The sequence below is a fragment of the Strigops habroptila genome, chromosome 4, assembly GCF_004027225.2.
Source record: "Strigops habroptila isolate Jane chromosome 4, bStrHab1.2.pri, whole genome shotgun sequence".
Lineage (NCBI taxonomy): Eukaryota > Metazoa > Chordata > Aves > Psittaciformes > Psittacidae > Strigops > Strigops habroptila.
Genome location: NC_046358.1, coordinates 4525525 through 4544782, shown reverse-complemented (window position 1 = coordinate 4544782; position 19258 = coordinate 4525525). Strand labels below are relative to the sequence as shown.

The following is a 19258-nucleotide window of genomic DNA, read 5'->3' as shown; positions in this document are numbered from 1 at the left end:
AACCAGTCTTCCTTTCCAGCTTCACTGTCTGAATAGCCGTTTCTCATCCTGTATCCAAGCCTCCCAAAGAGGCCCAGATTCATATATCCCAGAGGTGAGGGGGAGGTACCCTTGCTACCTGGTGAAGAGTAGGTACCAAGCCCTATAACACAAAATATACATCCTCCATGCACTACACCCCCGTGCCCACTGCTATCCTTGCTTTTCCATGCCTGTTGGGTGTAAAAGCCCTGCTCCCCAAGCAGCGGCACGCTCATGCAGGCGGGCACAGAGGCAGGGATGCTCAGCAGCAAACCCATGCTGGCACCTTCATCCTGCTGTGCCACCAGCACTAAGGAACAAGAAGACTTTGCTTCTTGTTCCTGGGGGATTATCCCTCCCTGAGGCTGCCGGCAGTCACCGCCTGCTCTGGCAATTCAGTCCGCAGCAGTGACTCCCTTTCATGCCCCAATCTGTCAGGCTGGGGAGGGGTTAAAAGAAGAGGCTGGCCTCCCCATATGCCAGGGGCTTTTCAGTGCCTAACCCCCGAGAGGCTCAGCTGTGTGTGCTGTAACGGTGCTCACTGATAAAGGCTTTTCTTTCAGCTTTCATTTCAGCTTTCATTTCAGTCCCTGTGTCTGGACCATTGTTCACATACGCCGCTGATTGTGCCTGCTGAAGCTCCTCACGCAAACTGGTTTTCCTGAAGGCACATGTAGCATTAAAGGGTTTCAGATGGCTGCATGCACACAGCAGGCTGACCTCTCTCCGCTGTGCACCTCTGCCTGCCTTCCTGCTGCTCCTTTCCTCCCATAATACAGTTATATTAGAGACCAGATATATGTTATGCCTGATGTGATATTGTAATATAGTTACTCTCTGCCCCACTGCCAAGCCAGCTTGCTCACATCAGGCTGTGTTTGAAGGCTATCAGTTATCAATAACCAGCACTGAAGGTTAAACCCTTATTGTAAGGTTACTAGTGCCACACTGAAGTTTGCTCCAGGAGGCTGTGGTCACTGTGGGCAGCTGATCCATGGAGGAGGAAGGCCAGGCTCAGTGCTCTGTTCTTGTTCTGCTCCTGGGCAACAAAAATAAGCACTAATATCACCATGATGAGGTAGCTGTGGCACCACCAAAATATAAACCTCATGCCCAGAACAAGCAGGGAAGGCAAAGGGAGGCTGTGAAGGGACTGTGGCTTCTTCCCAGTGTTCCCAGTACTGACATACACTCTGCTTCCACTGCCAATTAAAATGCAGTGAGGAGTAGGAGGGTGAGGGAGCACGGAGGGACTCCCTTTCATAACTGCCTGAAACCCTCTGACCCTTTCTATGAAAAATTAGCATCATAATACTTGGCGGTATAACGGTGCTGTTTAATTCCTCTCCCATTGTCCTCCTGAAAAATGCAAACAGCATCACCCGTTACTAACTCTCAGCATCGGAGTTCTCTTTAGAAGCAGCAAACCCATAAGCCAGTTATTCTAAAATCAGCCTGATGGTCTTCTGCTGAACTTGAGCACATGGTTACACATTCCTAACGCAGTGGTGGGTGAATGAGTGGGCTCAGAGTGTTTGCAGCAGAGCACCTCTGTTCCTATTAGAGCAGTAGGCATTACCTGATGCTTAGAGTGAGGGGAAAAGTCCTCCTGCTTTGCATACCAAAAAATGAGCAACATTAAAGAAAGACAGTGCATGAACAGCATCTTTGCTGGTTTTCATACTCTTTTGTGCAGATGAAGAAGAAACTTTTCAAAAGCCTAAAGGAAACATTGACCTAAGGCTACTGTCTGATAATAATGGAGAGCGTTTGTAAATCCTGCCCCCCAGGCAGAGAAAAAGCCTTTCACTTGGATAAAGGGAGTCAGGAAATTATGGAGCCATGAGCTGAACTTCTATTTCTGCACAAAAACCTGGTAACAAATAATCAAACCATTTTTTTGCAAGCACCTACATGATAAAGCTGAGAAAAGCTGAAGTTAATAGGAATATGTCAAGAATAAATCGTGTCAACACAATTCAATTTCCTCCTTGACAGGGTAATAGGGTTTGTGGACAAGGCAGGAGCAGTCAATGTCATGTGTCTTCACTTCAGTAAGGTTTATGATACTGGTCTTCTATGACATACTCATAAACAAGTTAGGGAAGCATGGCCCAAAGGCAGCTTCTATAGACTGAGTATGAGGGTAGCTTAAAACTGCTCACATTTAATTGTCAAGTTAGAATGATTCATCAGCTGAGATTTTGCAGTGATCATTCCTGTTAGCAGATGTTATTCAATGTTTTCATTAATGGCAGAGATGATGGAATGAGAACATACTTATTAAATTTGCAGGTGGCATTAATCTGGGAGGGACTGCAGGCACATTTGGCAGAATTAAAATTCAAAAGGGTCTTGATGAGTTAAAGAAATAGTCTGAAAATAATAGGAGGCACTTGCACAAAGTAGTATGCTTAGGAAGGAATAATCAAATTCTTAAGTAGAAGGTGTCCCTGCCCGTGGCAGGGGAGTTGGAACTAGATGATCTTAACGTCCTTTCCAACCCAAACCATTCTACGATTCTATGATAAGATGGAGATGGTGGGATGGGTAGTGGGGCTGCTGGAAGGGCTTAGAAAGCACCTATGCAGACTTTAGACCATCATTACATTGTGATGGAAAATAAAACCATATTGGGATGTATGAATATAGTTTGTAAGACAAATGAAGTGAGTCTGCTTTGCTGGAACAAGGCACTGCTGCTCAGAGGTGGCTCAGGAGCAGCACAGACGTCCCTGTCACCAGAGAGATGGTCTGCAGAAGAGCAGAGGGAGGGAAGCCAAAAGGATGATAAGGGGCTGGAGCACCTCCCATGTGAAGACAGGTTGAGAAAGCTGGGGCTGTTCAGCCTGGAGAAGAGAAGCTGCGTGGAGACCTCAGAGCAGCTTCCAGTGTCTGAAGGGGGCCCACAAGGATGCTGGAGAGGGACTCTTCATCAGGGGCTGTAATGATAGAACAAGGGGTGATGGGTTCAAACTGAAACAGAGGAAGTTCAGGTTAAATACAAGGAAGAAGTTCTTTACTGTGAGGGTGCTGAGGCTCTGGCACAGGCTGCCCAAAGCAGTGGTAAATGCTCCATCCCTGGCAGTGTTCTAGGCCAGGTTGGATGGAGCCTTGGGCAACATGGTCTAGCGTGTGGTGTCCCTGCTCATGGTAGGGGGTTGGAACTAGATGATCTTAAAGTTCCTTATAGCCCTAACTATTCTATGGTTCTACAATTCTATGGCTGGGGGCAATAGTTCTCCCAGTCAGAGCACTTTAAGCAACTGCTAAATGCCTGAATACATCCCAAGGGAAAACTTTCCCAGCAGCCTCAACTGAGCAAACCCAGGGCTGCATCCTCCGGGAAACAGGCTTTTTTCAATTAAGCCAAATTGCACAATTCTCTTACTCTGGAGCAGGGATCCTCGCCAGCTGCTCAGTGCTATGTAAGTCCAATTAGGAGCTTGCCTGCTTTTCCTTGGGGATTCTGTGACCAGTGATACAGTGACAAAGTCTCCCTACAACAAGCTTGTTTGTTTTCCTTCACTGCTCGCTTCCATTTGCTAATAAACAGCCTACACACATATTTAGCCCCATCTAATCTTATGCTTCGCTACAAGTGAAATTAAATCAGTTTCTCTCATGTTACGGGGAAAAAAACAGATGCAACCTACATTAGTTCTAAAAGTCAAGGACCCATTGGAGTTCAAGCTGGTTTTTATTGTTCCTCCTGCCTCCCACTCTGTTTTTTTGGGGGAAAACCAGTTGTGGTTTTATTTTTTCACTACAGCAAATACCCTGGAGTGTGCCCAAGCCCAGCTACAGCATTTGCTGGGTTCTGCCGCAAGCACTGGTTTGTTCAGGAGACAGTTTAGGCGTAACAGAGCAAATCTAGCTGTTTGCCACCCTAAGAAGAAAGTTCCCACTCACTCCCCTGCCATGTGCCTGTTCCCCTCCTTTCTTCCTTACCACCTCTTTGCTTGGTGTGACCTCATTTGAGTGGTGACCTCAGAGCTGCCATCCAATACCTGAAGGCGGCTACAAGGATGCTGGAGAGGGACTCTTCATCAGGGACTGTAGTGACAGGACAAGGGGTGATGGGTTTAAACTGAAACAGAGAAAGTTCAGGTTAAATATAAGGAAGAAGTTCTTTACTGTGAGGGTGGTGAGGCACTGGAACTGGTTGCCCAAAGAACTGGTAGATGCTCCATCCCTGGCAGTGTTCTAGGCCAGGTTGGACAGAGCATTGGGTGGCATGGTTTAGTGTGTGGTGTCCCTGCCCATGGCAGAGAGGTTGGAATTAGATGATCTTAAGGTCCTTTCCAACCCAAACCATTCTAAGATTCTATGACCCCAAGGTGTGAGCCCAGCCCCTGGGGTGCTGGGGACACCCAGCCCATCCAATGGCACTTTATCCTCAGGTTAGTTTGAGAAAAGAGGCTCTGTTCAGTGGACAATCCCACAGCCCATTCTACCAACGTGGCAGCAGTGGGGGCTTGTCATGCTGGGTTGAGAAAACCTGGGGTATCACACCACCAAAAGCAACACACTGTGGAAAAGCAACACATGTGAGCTTAGATCTCATTAAACTCTCCCCAAACTCCTTTTATAGGATTAGAGCAGGTAGGTTTTAATTAATTCATTGTCATTCTCCTGGCTGTCCCCTTGAGGAACCTGGCAGTTACTTGTGCCAGGAGGCTTAGGTCAGCCCTAATGAGCTCCCATGTCTGTAAAACATGAATCCACTGTTTATACTGGGCACATTGGGTATGTGCGACTTAACAAATGCTCACAAAGTCAGTTCAAAACACTCATCTTTTACCTTAAGGTACACATTGCCTTAGACAGCTTAAAATGTCATGGTGACTGCTGTTTGTTATAAACCAGGCAAAGGCTTTCTTGTGTGCCTAGAGGCTTTCTTTTGCCAATTAAATGAAGATATTTTACAATCAGAGGGGTCATTTTGCTGGTACAAGTCCACCTAATGGCCCATTTGCAGTTAACATTACAACCCACCTAAAAGAGGAGGGGGAAACAAAGCTGCAGAACTGAATGTAGAGCCCGGCGAGTGGGATGTGTCCTTTAGTACCCTCTGTATGCACTTGGACTCTCCTTCTTAAATCATCCTTCAGCTAGAGCAGGAACTGCCCTGAGCAGCAACCTTAATATTAGTGCTGTTGCTGGGCTCCTGTCTCCAAATCTCTGTTCTCTTGCATTAATTCACTAAGTGGATGAACAGTTTGTACAAGTATATCTGACCCTGTCCTGCTCAGTATTGGCTGGAAATGGCTGAGACCACCAGGTAGGGGCCTTTGTTGGGGTTTTTTATTGCTGCCTTACTGGCACAGATTACTCCTACAACACCCTTTCCATGCAGAGGGGGATGCTCATGCTCTGCATTGCCAGTAAGGGAGGTGTGTGGCTGTGGGTCTGATGTTACAGCACCAATAATGCAGGAAGAGGGCATATGCCCACAGCCTGGGGCACAACCCATTGCAGTGGGTTCCACCACAATGCAAGCCTAGATTGGATGTATGTTGACATGCTGTTATACCCAAAAAGGACAGCAGAAATCTCTGTTGATTAGCAAGTACAACACAAATGTGGTGTTTTGCGAAGTGAAGATGTTTGGGTTGTTTGCTAGAGCTGTTTCGGTTGAATAAGGAAGCACAAGGCTGAACTGCTATAATAGCTTCACCATAATAAAGCACATTGGAGGAAATGGACTCGTATAATCAAAAAGGGCTCTGCTCTAATGCACAAACCAAAGTGGGTAAAGAAAATCTCACAAAGTCACCACATACAATATAAAGGTTATAAAGATATTGGTGTACTTTGCAAGGGGCTTAGGTCCCTGGACACCGAGCTAACGTGCTTCCACTGATTTAGGGCTATAAGAGTAAAAAGTGTGAATACTGAGGGGTTTTTATTTCCCTAGAAAGAGTTTTCTTAATAAAATGAGTGAGATTTGTCAGACGTGACCCTAGGAAAGATGTTTCTACTTTCAATGTAATTTGGGAGTGCATAGCCTTTGCAGATCCCCTCCCAAACATAAGCTGGAACTCACGCTTGTGATAAGCAAGTTTGGGTTGAAACAACAGATATCTCATTCTTTCTCATATGTCCTTCCCACAAAGGTAGAGCTCTAGACTGCTAATTGCATGCCTTCAAAATAGTTGCCACTATTTCCCATGAAGCAGGCTCTTATCTCCCTGCTAGTGCTTTATTTTTCATCCTATGCCATTTGTCTCCTTGGCTACCTGGCCCCACTCACATCCCAGTGCCCCAGAGGAATTATTCTTTACCCTTCTTTGGGAAAATAGCATTGCAATTTTATGAGCAGGAGTCAGTTTGCCTCTCAGCAAGGTGGACTTTGGAGAAGAGCTGGAGGCATCTCTAACCACAAAGATGCACTGGAAAAATGTGCAAAGCCAGGGAGTTGCTCTGCCCAGAGTCCTGCAGATCTGACCACCCCATGGCTTTGTCCAAGCTGTTCCTGGCCTAGGAGCTAACCCGCACATGAAAAGCAAAATGGTTTTCCACAGTCCCACTGGCAGCTGATACAGATTTGGCTTTTTCTGGCTCTTTATGTGGAGAATAGAGGCACAGTGTTTAAAACTCAGGCCTAGGTCAAGGCTAGGAGTGAGGGCTGGAGCGCATCCTGAGCAACAAACATCCCCAGAGACTCAGTGTTTGGTGATGAGGTTCCTTCCGTGGTAAAACTGGTCCTTTCTGGCTATGAATAGAGGGTGATGGGAAACATGGCCATGTCTACAGCCTTATTTCAAGCCTGCCTTTTGTTGTTATCATCATTTTGTACTTAAAGCTGAATTTCAATGGTTAGAAAGGAAGGCAACTTGTTATCATTTGTGCTGCTTATTTACTTTTTGTATCACTGAGGCTTAAAATACATCAGGCAGAATCGTTATATGCAGCATCCTATGCATCCCTAGTTGAAATTGAAGTGGTTCATAGGCATTGGACTGGCTTTTGCTACAGAGAGAAATCACAGTTTTGATCCAGAGCTACAATGGGTGGTTTCACTTACTGTTTACACCTCTTGCTTCAAGAGGTGTCTGCATATCCCTGCAGCTGGGGATGCAGGGACGAGAAAAATGAGCATCACTTAAAAATGAAGAACCTGCCAGATGTTTCCTGTCAGCATTAACTCTTGTTCCTTCCTCCCAGGCCGCTTCTCCCCAAACCTAGCCTGGGCTTTGAATCTCACTTTTAAGGGGTCTATTTCCCTTCATCTGTGTTTCTGCCAAATGCTGCTGTTTCTCCTTCCTCCCTGAAAGGAGGCTGGATCCTGGGGATGGCCGCACTGGGAGTTGGCCCCACATTCAGTATGAGGGCAGCTGCCTGAGCACCCAGAGGCATGAAAGGGCCAGAAGTAAGAAGATTTCTATTTACCCTAATGGGACTGAAAACATGTTTAGTAGGTTGGCAAGATATACTGAGAACAGAACTCAGCACACTGGAAAACACGGGACTTGGCAAAGGCATTCACAGCACTAAAAGTATATATGTAAAGGTGCCAAGCGCTATATTTATATAGCTAGCAGGCAGTGGAATATTTCCATCCTGCTAGATGGTCACCAGGGCCCTGTTCTCCAAGGAAAAGGTGTCCTCAGGATCCAGCCATTGGATGCTAAGTGTTCTAGGCTAAATGAATCAATGTCTGACAGGTCATGGTGGATGGCATGGGGCTACTGCCTGGTGACAGAAAAACAAGTGGCCCTCCAGGGTGGTGGTGAAAGTGGTAGAAGCGACTGAAGAAGGAGCAAGTGACTGAGCATTTCTTTGGTGTGGAGATCAGGACCAACCTCGCACCCAATTCCAACCCCATCACAGAATCATAGAATCATAGAATCACAGAATCCCAGACTGGTTTGGGTTAGAAAGGACCTTAAAGCTCATCCAGTTCCAACCCTCTGCCACGGGCAGGGACACCTTCCACTAGAGCAGGTTGCTCCAAGCCCCTGTGTCCAACCTGGCCTGGAACACTGCCAAGGATGGAACATCCATCAACCAACGGTTGAGGAATTTGGCTTTATCCCTGCTCTGTCACCAGGGCAAACCTCCATAAACATTTTTTCTCTCCCACTTTCCCTTGTTTACACTGACTGAGCTCATACCATTTACCCACCCTTATTTTGGTGAACACCCTGTACTAAGCAAATGCTACAGCTACAGTATGAGCTGCTGTAGTGTTAAACACTCCCAGTCAGCAGGGAAAGAGGGAGCTGGCAAGTCTCATCCAGCACTGCCTGACCTCAGCCTGATGCAAAGCACAGGTGTGGGACCCTCACATCCCAACATCTGGCTGTGGGCAGCAGGTTACAGCTCGTGCTCACAAGGGGCTGGTTGAGCACTGTCACGCTGTGTCCCCATCATGTACCCTGCACACAGCAGGCTGCCAGATTGGTGCTGCACAACACCAGCCCTGGACCCTGAGCAGCCACCCCCTAACTCCCAGGTTCCTTATAAAGTGCTTTTCCTCCGCTTTTGGTTCCTCCAGCATCACAGACTCCTCCTGGGCAGGGTTCTGCAGGCACTTAGGGCTTCTCACTGCTCAATGGGGTTTGGAGCAACCTGCTCTAGTGGAAGGTGTCCCTGCCTGTGGCAGGGGGTTGGAACTGGATGAGCTTTAAGGTCCCTTCCAACCCAAACCAGTCTGGGATTCTATGATTCTAAGACTCACATCGACCCAGGAGGTGAAGAAGAGCAGGGCTGGGGTATTGCCATGTTATGCCTAAAAGCATCTTTCCTGCCAATACCATAAGCAACTGCAGGGCAGCCTATCACAGCCTGTTCCTTGCAAGCATCATCCTGCTTGCAGGGAGGTGCCTTGGTGCACCTCAGCCGCTGAGGCACACTGAAGGGTGATTTATTTTTGCTGCAAACGTGGGCTCCCAATGAGCAAGATTGGTCCCAGATCCATCTGGGAATGTGACCAATTGCTCATGGAGGGGGTGACAGTGAGAGCCTGGCTGTTGACTGGGGAAGCTACACGTGCATCAGACCACCAGCCCCAGCTCCAGTGAGGGTCCTGCTTTGAATATTCACCTTCATGGTCATGCTTTGACTGTTGCCAGGAGCTGGCCTGCACAGCTGTGGCTCTGAAAGCACCACATATGCAAAGAGGGCTGCTGTGGATGCTCTTCTTGCTCTGCAGGAGCCTTCCAGCTGTTGGCAGCTGCCCAGCTTCATCCAGGGACCGAAGCAGTTAACCACAGAGATAGCTGAAATGTTCAACTAGGTGGCCTATATATGCCAAGAAACATTCACAATTGCTCTTTGATGTTAAATTTAATCTGTGGTATGCTGTGTAAGTACGGTTGGCTGTGCATCTCCTATAAATTAATTACAAAGACCTCGTCATACATGCAGGGAGCAGCGGTCAGCACTATAAATGTTGCAAGCAGTCATTTAAGGTTGCAGGGGGAAATCCTGCTGTGAGGCTCCACCATGGTGGTTTGCCTCCCTCCTCTTCAGGAGGTCACCCTGGGGAGCTCAGCTTCTCTGAGCAGTAAGCTGTGGTTTGAGCTGATCCCCCTCCATCCATGTCAGCCCCTGCAAGAGGCATGGAGCCCCCTCCTCAGTCACCAGCGCTCCAGGGTGATGGGGAGATGAGATACACACTGGGTTTGGATGCTGCAGATGCACTTACTCTTTAACGAAAGAATTAAAAGAAAACTGGAGCTGATCCAGAAAGGGAACATACAGAATGACAGGGAGGCTGTAATGGGGCTACCTGATGGAGAGTGGGTCACTGGGACCCAGGCTGGCATTGCTGCCTGCATTTTAGGTAGAGTACCCTGGGAAAATGAGAGACACCTTGCTAAGATGCCTGCGCAGCACTTGCTTTGATTTTCTTGTGATCTTTCCTTCTCAGCCTTGCACCAACAAGCCCTGATGTCTTTACTTTGCAGCTCAAAAAGTAAATTGCTGCTTAACTGCTGTCAGGCTATAGGGAACACATGTCGTACCATGAGTACACACCAGGTGCATGCCAGCCCCCAAACCTGGCTTGTGAGGGGCCCCTACAGCAGCTCACCTCCCTGCTTGGCTAAAAGAGACAGCCAGCATCCTTTTCAGAAGGGAAAAGTCATCTCCTTCCTTTCTCCTCTTGCCTCTCATCCTTCTGACCCAGAGCTTTGGCAGAGGAAATCAATTAACACAAAGGAGAAGCATCTCACTTTCAGTTGGAGATTAAGCTGAGGAAATCTCAGCCCACAAGGTGACAAAAGAAAAGCAAAGAACAACCAGAAGCAAGGAGTCAGAAGGCAAAAGCTCAGGCGGCCTCATATTTGTCAATGTAAAACTGCTGTGGTGCCTACCCCAACATCTGGCATTACTCACCTACCCCTCCTCCTCAAAGCACTTTGTAATCATTAGCTAAATTGGCTTATTTTCACATACAAGAGGGAGAAGAGTATCTGAGCATCAAGGACACAGGCTGCTGGGATGCACAAGGATGGGAAGCGCCAGGGCACAGGGTACAGCTCTGCTTCTTCCCACCACTGTGATTTGGAAACGCCTCTGCTGAGCTGGTTTTCCTTCCCCCTTCCCAGAATAAGGCTGGGAGGTGGTTGGAGGGTCAGGGCAGGGAGGGAAGCCCTCCCTTACCCCTGGTTTCACTGGGGCAGCAGCACAGCCGTGACTGGAGCACCCAGCACAGCTGCCCTTGGAGGCAAGGGCTCAGAGCAAGGCTTATTCATTGATTTTCCAGCTCAAATCAAAGAGGACAAGGCTGGGCGGGAGCTCTGTCGCTGTTTCTATATGTCATTCATTTGCTTCTATAGCTTCTATTGTTCCAGCCCCTCAGTGTCATTCACAGCCTTCCAGATGGGCCAGAGCATCACCAGCCCCCAGCGTGGTGCCTTGGTTTAGGGGAAATCACACCTGGCTTCATTAGCTCTGACACTTGCGATACTGCTCCAAACAGCCCTTTTCCCCTTTCCCAGTGCTCTGTCCCTCCTTTCTGTTGGCTTTAGGGCACAAGATGTGCTCCTGCCGGGTACCAGAGGACAGGCAGGATGCCTGCTCTCCCTGTACCTGCAAATCAAAGCACAGGCAGCTCTTTTCCTGCCAGCAGTAGTGGGAATTGCAGAGGCAAGAACCATGGTCCCCCATCCTCACATCCCTCTGCCCCCCTGCCTGCATCACAGGGGAGCAGGAACACAGCACAAGGTATAATCACGGACCATTTATAACTGACAGTCGTGTCAAAATCGAATCCAGGTATAATCACCACGCTGCTGTCACCAGCACAGCACCTGGGAACGCCAGCAGGCAACAGATCCTGCTGGGATAATATCTGCTTCATAATATTGCCATACTTTGACAATAGACTCTCAGAAAATACCTTTCCATTCAGATTCATGCTTCTCTGATGTACAATACACAGCTTGTTCATTTTCCTTTTGGGGAATCCAGTTGCTTGGTGTTTGCTGAACATCAAGGAGGGCTTGGAAGATAACTGACCGTAGGTGGAAGGCCTGGGAGAAAGGCAAAGTGTTCATCCAAGAGCTGGCCTTGTGGTATCTTGTTTATAACAGGAAATATATATATAATGTTATTATATGTATGCTTCCAGAGCAGACTGAATGTAGGACCTTTACATACTGAAGCTACAAAGCTGCTACTCCTGGAGCTAAGGAAGAGACTTGCCCAGTGCCAAAGACAGATGCCCATGAGGAAGAAAACCCATGTGGAGAAACTTTGAGGTGCCACAGCTTCAAATTGTACCTCATTTAACACAACTGCTCCACATATGCACCCTGTCACCACAAGCCCATTGAGAAGAGCATGTCACCCCTTGTTCCAGATGTGACCTTTAAGCCAGCAGTACAGGACACAGCAACTGCCAGTGCCCAGAGATGGATGCCAAGCAAACTCAAATGAGAAATTAGGCACGTTTTTCTCCAGGAGGCTGATTAAGCATCACAACACATTTCTAGAATGGGACTCAATTCCCATCCCACCAGGTTTTTGTATCCAGAGGGAGGCTGTGCCCACCCTGTGGGCTTGTTGGTTTCAAGCTGCTGCCTACAGGACATGCACAATGGGATGGCTTTTCCCCCTGTCACCCATATGCCTTGTGGAAGGCCTTGTGGAAACCAAGGTGACTTGTTTGGGTTTGTGTTGACTGGAGGCCTTTAGCATTCAGGAAGGTAACTTCTGCAAAGCAGCTTTATGGTAAAAACTTATCCTGGCTGCCTGTCTGGAAAGGATGCTGCAGCCAAGGAGAAGCACATATTGTCACACTCAATACAGCTCTAACTACATGAAATTCAAGAAGCTGTGGTGGATAGAGGAGTTTGGACTACACAGTCTAATCATCTCCTCTGGTCTTACACTTAATGGATGTACCACTAAGAGCATTTTCTGTAGCATCTTTCAAAGGAAACACTAGGAAATATTTCCTAGTATGAGAAAATGACAATCTAAAGGGTGAAAATTGAAGCCAGCGACCATCTCAACATGCTACAGGGACAACAAAACAATCTCAGGTACAGGGCATAAAAGGACTGAAAACAGGACACTCATAGGCACTCAGAGAGGCTCAGAGCTGATAGGGTGAGTAGGCAGAGGGAAATGCAGCTGCAGGGTAACATCAAAAAAGCATTGCAGAGTTTTGAAAACAAGAGTAGCAATCAATCCAGAGGGGTGTGGGAGGCTGCTGAGGGCAAGAAAAACAGGGAAAAGATTATTAATCTATGCCGATGTGTCCTTCTTTTACAGTAGATAGAGTTTGTGCCCATCCTGCTGAGACAACAAAGCATGGAAGGAGCCTCATGCAGATGCTGGAACTCCTTTCAGTGATACCTGGGTGTTCACAAGCTCTTTCCAACTCTTTCAGATGACACTTGAAGAACAGCTTGTTGATGTCCATTTTTGGTGGCTTTTTTGGTTGGTTGGTTTGGGGTTTTTTTATTGTTTGGTTTCTTTGGGGGTTTGTTTGGTTTTGGGTTTTCTTCTAAAAATGCCATCTCAGCAAAACCACTGAGTATGTCTTATGCTGCTTCAGGTAAAACTTGAAGAGATGATTGTTTTTGAAGTCTTTATTCCAATGGCATTTAATTTTTCTGCTTACTTGGGTATATACAAAATTATTCAAAGACAGAGATTCAAATGCATCACTTTGCCCTGAATCCAAATGACTTGACTTGAAACAACACTTTGTGGGATTTCCTTGAAAAAAGAACAAAAAGTTTGTGCCAATCTGGAACCTACTTTTTCCTCTTTCTTGATTACACCACATTTCACAGACCAGAAACCACAATTTTCTCATCACCTCTATTTTCCTGCAAAATTTGTCCATCTGACCATGAAGCACCCTTGAAGGAGAGCAGCCTGGGGAGACACACCACATCTCCATGCTTCCCTTCCCAGACAAAAAGGCTACTTTGCTGTTAAAGCAGCTTGGGTCTTGTCTCCAGTGAAGACAATGTCACTGTCATCATCTCCACCTTCCAGCCCTGCTCCAGGGGCAGGATTAGGTCCCACCATAAGAAGTGATCCTAGATCTGGGGACATGTAATGACAAGACAATGAGGAATGGCTTTAAAATGACAGAGGGAAGATTTAGATTAGATACAAGGAAGAAGTTCTTCTCTGTGAGAGTGCTGAGGGTGCCCAGAGAAGCTGTGGCTGCCCCATCCCTGGCAGTGTTCAAGGCCAGGTTGGACACAGGGGCTTGGAGCAACCTGCTCTAGTGGAAGGTGTCCCTGCCCGTGGCAGGGGGTTGGAACTGGGTGAGCTTTAAGGTCCCTTCCAACCAAAACCATTCCATGATTCTATGATTTTCCTATGACACAAGGGGACAGATGGCCAGAGCTGTCAGATGTGCTAATAAAAAACCATACTCATCTACAGAGTATTGATTATTTCCTCTGCTTCACTGTTGCCAGCAGCTGCGCTGCCCTCCCCAGGCCCCTTCCACAAAACAATTTCATCCTTTTACTCATCGCCTTGCTAACACAACTAAATAAAGCAGCTCTGCACCCACTGGGTGATGCGGAGGCAAGAGGGTTTGCTTGTGGGTGGCTGCAGCCTCCAGCCCTTTGGCAGAGACCACCCTCATCTCCCCGATCCCAGGAAGGGACATAGTATCATAGAATCATAGAATGGTTTGGGTTGGAAGGGACCTTCAAAGCTCATCTAGTCCAACCCCCTGCAATGAGCAGGGACATGTCCAACTAGATCAGGTTGCTCAGAACCACATCCAGAACTGAGTATCTGCTCTAGGTTCCCACCCTGCTTCCACTCAGCATGTATTTTAATGTGTTCAGCAATGCATATAACAGATGCTCCTGATGTATCTGCCTCAGCACATTTCAGAGGCATCACATTTAACAGTCTGTCCTATTTGGAGATGCAGAAGGCAGGCTGGTGGTTCTCCAGCCCAGGACTGCACACACAGAGCTCTGCTGTGCCTTGTATCTAGGCCTCCACAAGTTACACAAAAGGCTTTCTGCCCCATGAGAGGGGATGGCTGCAAGACCCTTCTCCTTTGCAGATGTTACTCTGCCACACATCCATGAGCACAGCTCGGGAGGCACCATGGTCTCTCCTCTCCACTCCTCACGGACCTCAGAACCCTGTCCCCAGGCTCTCCCCCAAGCATAGAACATTCCTTAGGGACAGTTCATATATTTTTCCTTTCCCTTTTCCCTCTCATCCAAGCTCCAAGCTCCAGCTGGCTCAATGGCAAGCACAGCCTTCTCCCTGCTCCCTTTCCCTCTGCCCTTGTTCACAACACCTCCATTCTGGGCTTTCCCCAGGCCCACAGCTCAGTTTGCTTTGCATCCTTCCTTCTCCACCTCCTGGCTAAGTGCCTTAGCCAAAGCCCCTGTGGGACATAGAGCTGATGTCTGAACTATTTGCTTTTCTCAGTCGTGCAGTACTATGCTGCATCCCACTGCCAGTCCCAAGCCACAGCTGCCTGCTGGAGATGCTGCACCAAAGTGATTGTGCATGTTCTAAAGCTGCTGTGAAGGTAACTAAAGATTGTGTGGACCCGTGTGAGGATGCAGCACTGCACAGGTGAAAGCCCTCCCACAAAGCAGCTGCTGCCCTTTTTAAGACTTCTCCCAAGTGCCTCCCGAGATGCTGCCTGCATCCTATTGCTCGGAGAGACAGAGAGAAATGCGCATGAAAGCCTGAGGTTACTTATCAAACCACAGTCCCACACAGCAGTACTAATGCTGTGACCCCATCCAGCATCAAAGAGAGAGGGGCAGAGCTGAGAGCATGTTTTGTGGTGCTTGTCCTGCCATTGAAATACTCGGCAGGGAGGACAAAGGCTCTTCCCAAGCCTTTGAATGAGGAAAAGGTGGATGGGAGACCTCAAATAAAGCAGAAGGCCTCTGGCTCTTGTTTGTGAATTAAAACCTTGTCCAAGGGTTAATATTTTCAAGGGCATGTTTATACACGCCAAGAACAACCCCGGAGCCCCTCGTGACACCGGGTGACACAAATGCTTGAGTCACTTCTGAACAATGACGTTTACTACCTCTGAAACTCCCCCCTTTGGAACGCTCTCTGCTCATTCCTCCTTTGAAACAATTCCAAGTGATCTCCTTGAATGCAAATTTCTCTTTAAAAAAGACAGTGTGACATATTTTGACTTCCCTTGTTTGACAATATCATAGTTATCTCAATAACGTAAAACACGACTGCTTCAGCTTTGCCTTCTCCTTTTTTGCTCTGTGTGCTTTTGTATTACATTATCATATTTCAGTGCCACAAAGCCCAGATGGAGTACGTATAATATTTCATCTCTTGTGCGTGTTCTGGCACGATCACGCTGAAGATTTTGAACTTTATCACAGTAAAATCTTTCACTATCGCCAAGCCAGTGCTGGATTTGTTGTGGAATTTTGGTCTGGTTTTTTTCTTCTTAATATTAAGTCTTCAGCTTTTTTTCCCCCCTCTGTTATGCAGCAAACCCAGCTATTGAAATGTCAGATATTCCCTCTGCAGAAATGTTCTGTTTCCCAAAGATTCATTACTTGGCTTCTGTGAAATGAGAGGTTTCAGCCCAGTTCCCAGCAGATGAGCCTCTGGTTTCTAACAGGACACCCTTGTGTTTGCAATGACCTCATTGCACTGGATGGTTCAGGATGTGGTTCCCCATTAGGGTTTGCTCATGAGGTTAAAGCAAGTCCAAAGGTTCCCACCCCATCCTGCCTATCTGTTTCCCTCATCCCTCACCCAGCACATTGCCCTGCTCCTGTTTGCATGCTCCTTACTCTAAACCGCTACACTGAAATGAGCTGGGTCAGACAAACACAACAGAAGCCTCACTCAGAAACGCAAGGAGCAGCATCAGGACAGAAACTGAGCTGCCCCACCGCTGCCACCCGTCCATGCCCCCAGTGTTTGCCGTTTACCCTGTTGTCATTCTCTTTCCTTACAATCCCATCTGGTCTGAGCTAAATGCAACATTAACATGCCAGCACGCCGGATTTGCTCTCGGAGCATCCCTTTAGAGGGATGCAGTGATGAGAGCCCCACACTAGGACAGGCTCTGGCTGAGGCTGGTGAGGACAGCCAACCCTGCAGCTCCTATGCAGAACCAGAGCCAGGCTCTTCTCTTGCACCAACTCACTTGGAAAAAACACGTTTGTTTCCCTGTGCCCACGTTTATTCTCTTTTGCCCTTCACAGGGAATTGTGTAACAGTTCTGAGAACTATGTACACATGACCAGAATGTCTGAAGCCCTTTTTGTATTGCAGAGAAGGACTGGGGCAACCCTGCTTCCCTCAAACCCTCTCAACACACGGAGGTGAAACACCCCTCTGGCACCTTCCCAGCCTTTTGTTGCTCCCCGTTAACGATTGATTCCCACGCCCCCTCCCCTCTTCTTCTCTTTTTCCCTCCCAGGCCTTTGGCCGCTGCTCTTTGTTCCCACATGTAACCCCCACAATCCCCGCGGAACCCGCAGGTAACGCACACTCGGCCCTCGCCGCGCACGCAGCCGCTGCTCCCCAGCGGGGCCGCCCTGTCGGGCGGTGGCGGTGCCGGGTCCCGCCCGCTGTGGGCCGGCCCGGGCGGGGCGGGCGGGCGCGGTAAAGGAGGTGCCGAGCGGGGCTGCGCTCAGTCTGTATCGCTTCGCCCATGGGGCAGCTGCAACAACCCGTCGGGACCTCCCCGCGCTGCTGCTGCTGCTGTTGCTGCCGCCGCCGGGACGTGCATTAGGGCAGTGAGTTCTGTGCGCGTCCCTCCGCGCCGCCCGACGGGGTCTCGGTGACCGAGGGGTTGGGGGGTTCGGGGGCGCGGACCCCGCTGTGGCCGTGAGACCTCCTCCTGGGTGTCCGCTCGGAGGGGGTTCCCCCAGCTCAGGATGGATGGATGGACGGACGGTGGGAGCAGCCCTTGTGCTGGCCGCGCACGGCTGCAGTGGGGCTATGTTCTCCGTCCTGGCCGTGCGTGGTCCGTGTGGAATGAGTGGAGGAGGAGGAGGTGGTGGAGAGCTGCATCCCGGTGGGAGAGTGACAGGGTACCCGGAGGCATGGGGGGACTGTAGCCGTGAGGTGATGTGCGGGTGGGTGCCTTGGCTGGGAGCTTTGTGGCTGTCGGTCCACTCAAAGGTGAGTCCCGTGCCGCTGCTTTCCTGGAAGTGCTCATCCTTTAACTGCTTGCTTGGGAAAAGCCACAGGAGGAAGGACTATGGTCCCCAAACCGGTGCCTGAAAGGGGAGGCTGGGAAGTCAGCCTCGGTGATTGAGTCCCGTGGGATTGAGGTGAGGGAGGCTGGCACGGCTGCGCTCCCATGGGATGTATCCCTGTAGCTGTGCTGGGGAGTGCTGGCTGCAGGGAGCGCTTGTCCATGGGGGAGAGGTTGGAACTTGGGTGGGAATGGAGGCAGAGGGACGGGGTGAGAGAGCTGTGATGCAGGAAGGAGCTGGGGAGGGAAGATGGGGCAAGCCCGGGCCATCACAGAGGGTTAAGGTGAGGAGAGGCAGCTCTCAGCAGGCTCTGCATCCCTGCCGGGGCACTTGCATGTCCCTGCACAATGAGGTGCCACTTTTATCCCAGCTGATCAAGTGCATCGCTCTGTCTAGAGCAGCAGGAGCTCCTGGGCTTTCCTGGTGAGTGCAGCTCTGAGGAAACCAGCAAACCAGCCTGAGAAAGAAGCAGCCCATGGCAGGGGGTTGGAACTAGATGATCTTAAGTTCCTTTCCAACCCAAACCATTCTATGGTTCAGCATGTGCTCTTTGCCCTGCCCCAGCACTGCCTGGGGCTGGAGTGTGTATAGCCTTTCCCTTACATGAGCAATGTCCGGGTCCTTCTCATAGCTGCCTGAGGGACAGGGCCAGCAAAGCCCAAGCTGCAAGTGCTTAAATGGGTACCATTTAATCCATGTCCTCTGTCTGCAGAGGCTGGCAGTTATAAATGCCAGCAGCAACCAAAGCCTTGTTGACATTAGGGCTACCACCAGTACAGCTGAGCCATGAGAAACTACAGAGTATGCAAGAGCACTGGCTATTCTGGACTTGGCATAAATAACTTGCTTAGTAACTCTATTTGCACTAAAGCAGACACTGCTGAATAATAGTCTGTGGATGAGGAAAGTGGTTTTTAAACAAATAAATAGTAGTTACTCTTCAGGAAGGGGAGTTTCCATTGGGATAAAGTTTTCTTAGGTTTTGGTGAAAACCAAAAATAAACCAGATCCTACGTCTCAGCATGAAGGTGCCTCAACTAGCCCTAACTATATCTCAGCTAGGTTGCATGAATGCGCCTGATGCATGCACATTCTGAGGGACACATGAACATGCAGTGTCCTGGTGCCCTCAGCAGACAGGGGCTGGATACTGATGGCAAAGTGGGACTTGGTTGCTTTAGGATATGTCCGTGTGTTCTTGTTCTTTGTCTGCTGTGCAGAGCAAGGTTGAGGGAGCTCTTCTTTGGGTAGGTGGTTTGTCCCAACCAGAGGGCTGAAGAGGTGATGTCTGCCCTACAGTGTCAGGGGAAGTTGATCCCTTCTGCTTGTAGTGAGGATTTATTGTAGAGAGATGTGAGCACAAGAGCACCTCCAGAGATGGACATCAAGGCGGGGCTTGCAGTGGCCATTGATAATAAACCACAAAGATGCTCTGCCCTCAGGCTTTTTGTCTATTTGGAGCTGCTTGGAGGCTGGGGCCTGATCCAAAGCGAAATGTTTTCCTATTGTTCTCAATGAGCATGGAGTGCTGAAGTGTGCAAAATGCCCAGAGTACATCTGCAGCTGGTGTTCAC

At 48.9% G+C, this 19258-nt stretch overlaps 1 protein-coding gene across 3 annotated transcripts in view; it reads left to right on the top strand.

Moving 5' to 3' along the window:
• The first annotated feature begins 17083 nt into the window (after window positions 1-17083).
• Window positions 17084-19258, top strand: part of TP53I11 (tumor protein p53 inducible protein 11) — a 25777-nt gene continuing 23602 nt past the window's right edge. The window contains exon 1 of one of the 3 annotated variants that reach the window (XM_030482456.1): window positions 17084-17219. The gene's annotated coding sequence lies outside the window, so the exon portion shown is untranslated. The remainder of the gene's footprint in view (window positions 17220-19258) is intronic. The other 2 variants (XM_030482458.1, XM_030482457.1) reach the window with 2 other exon arrangements.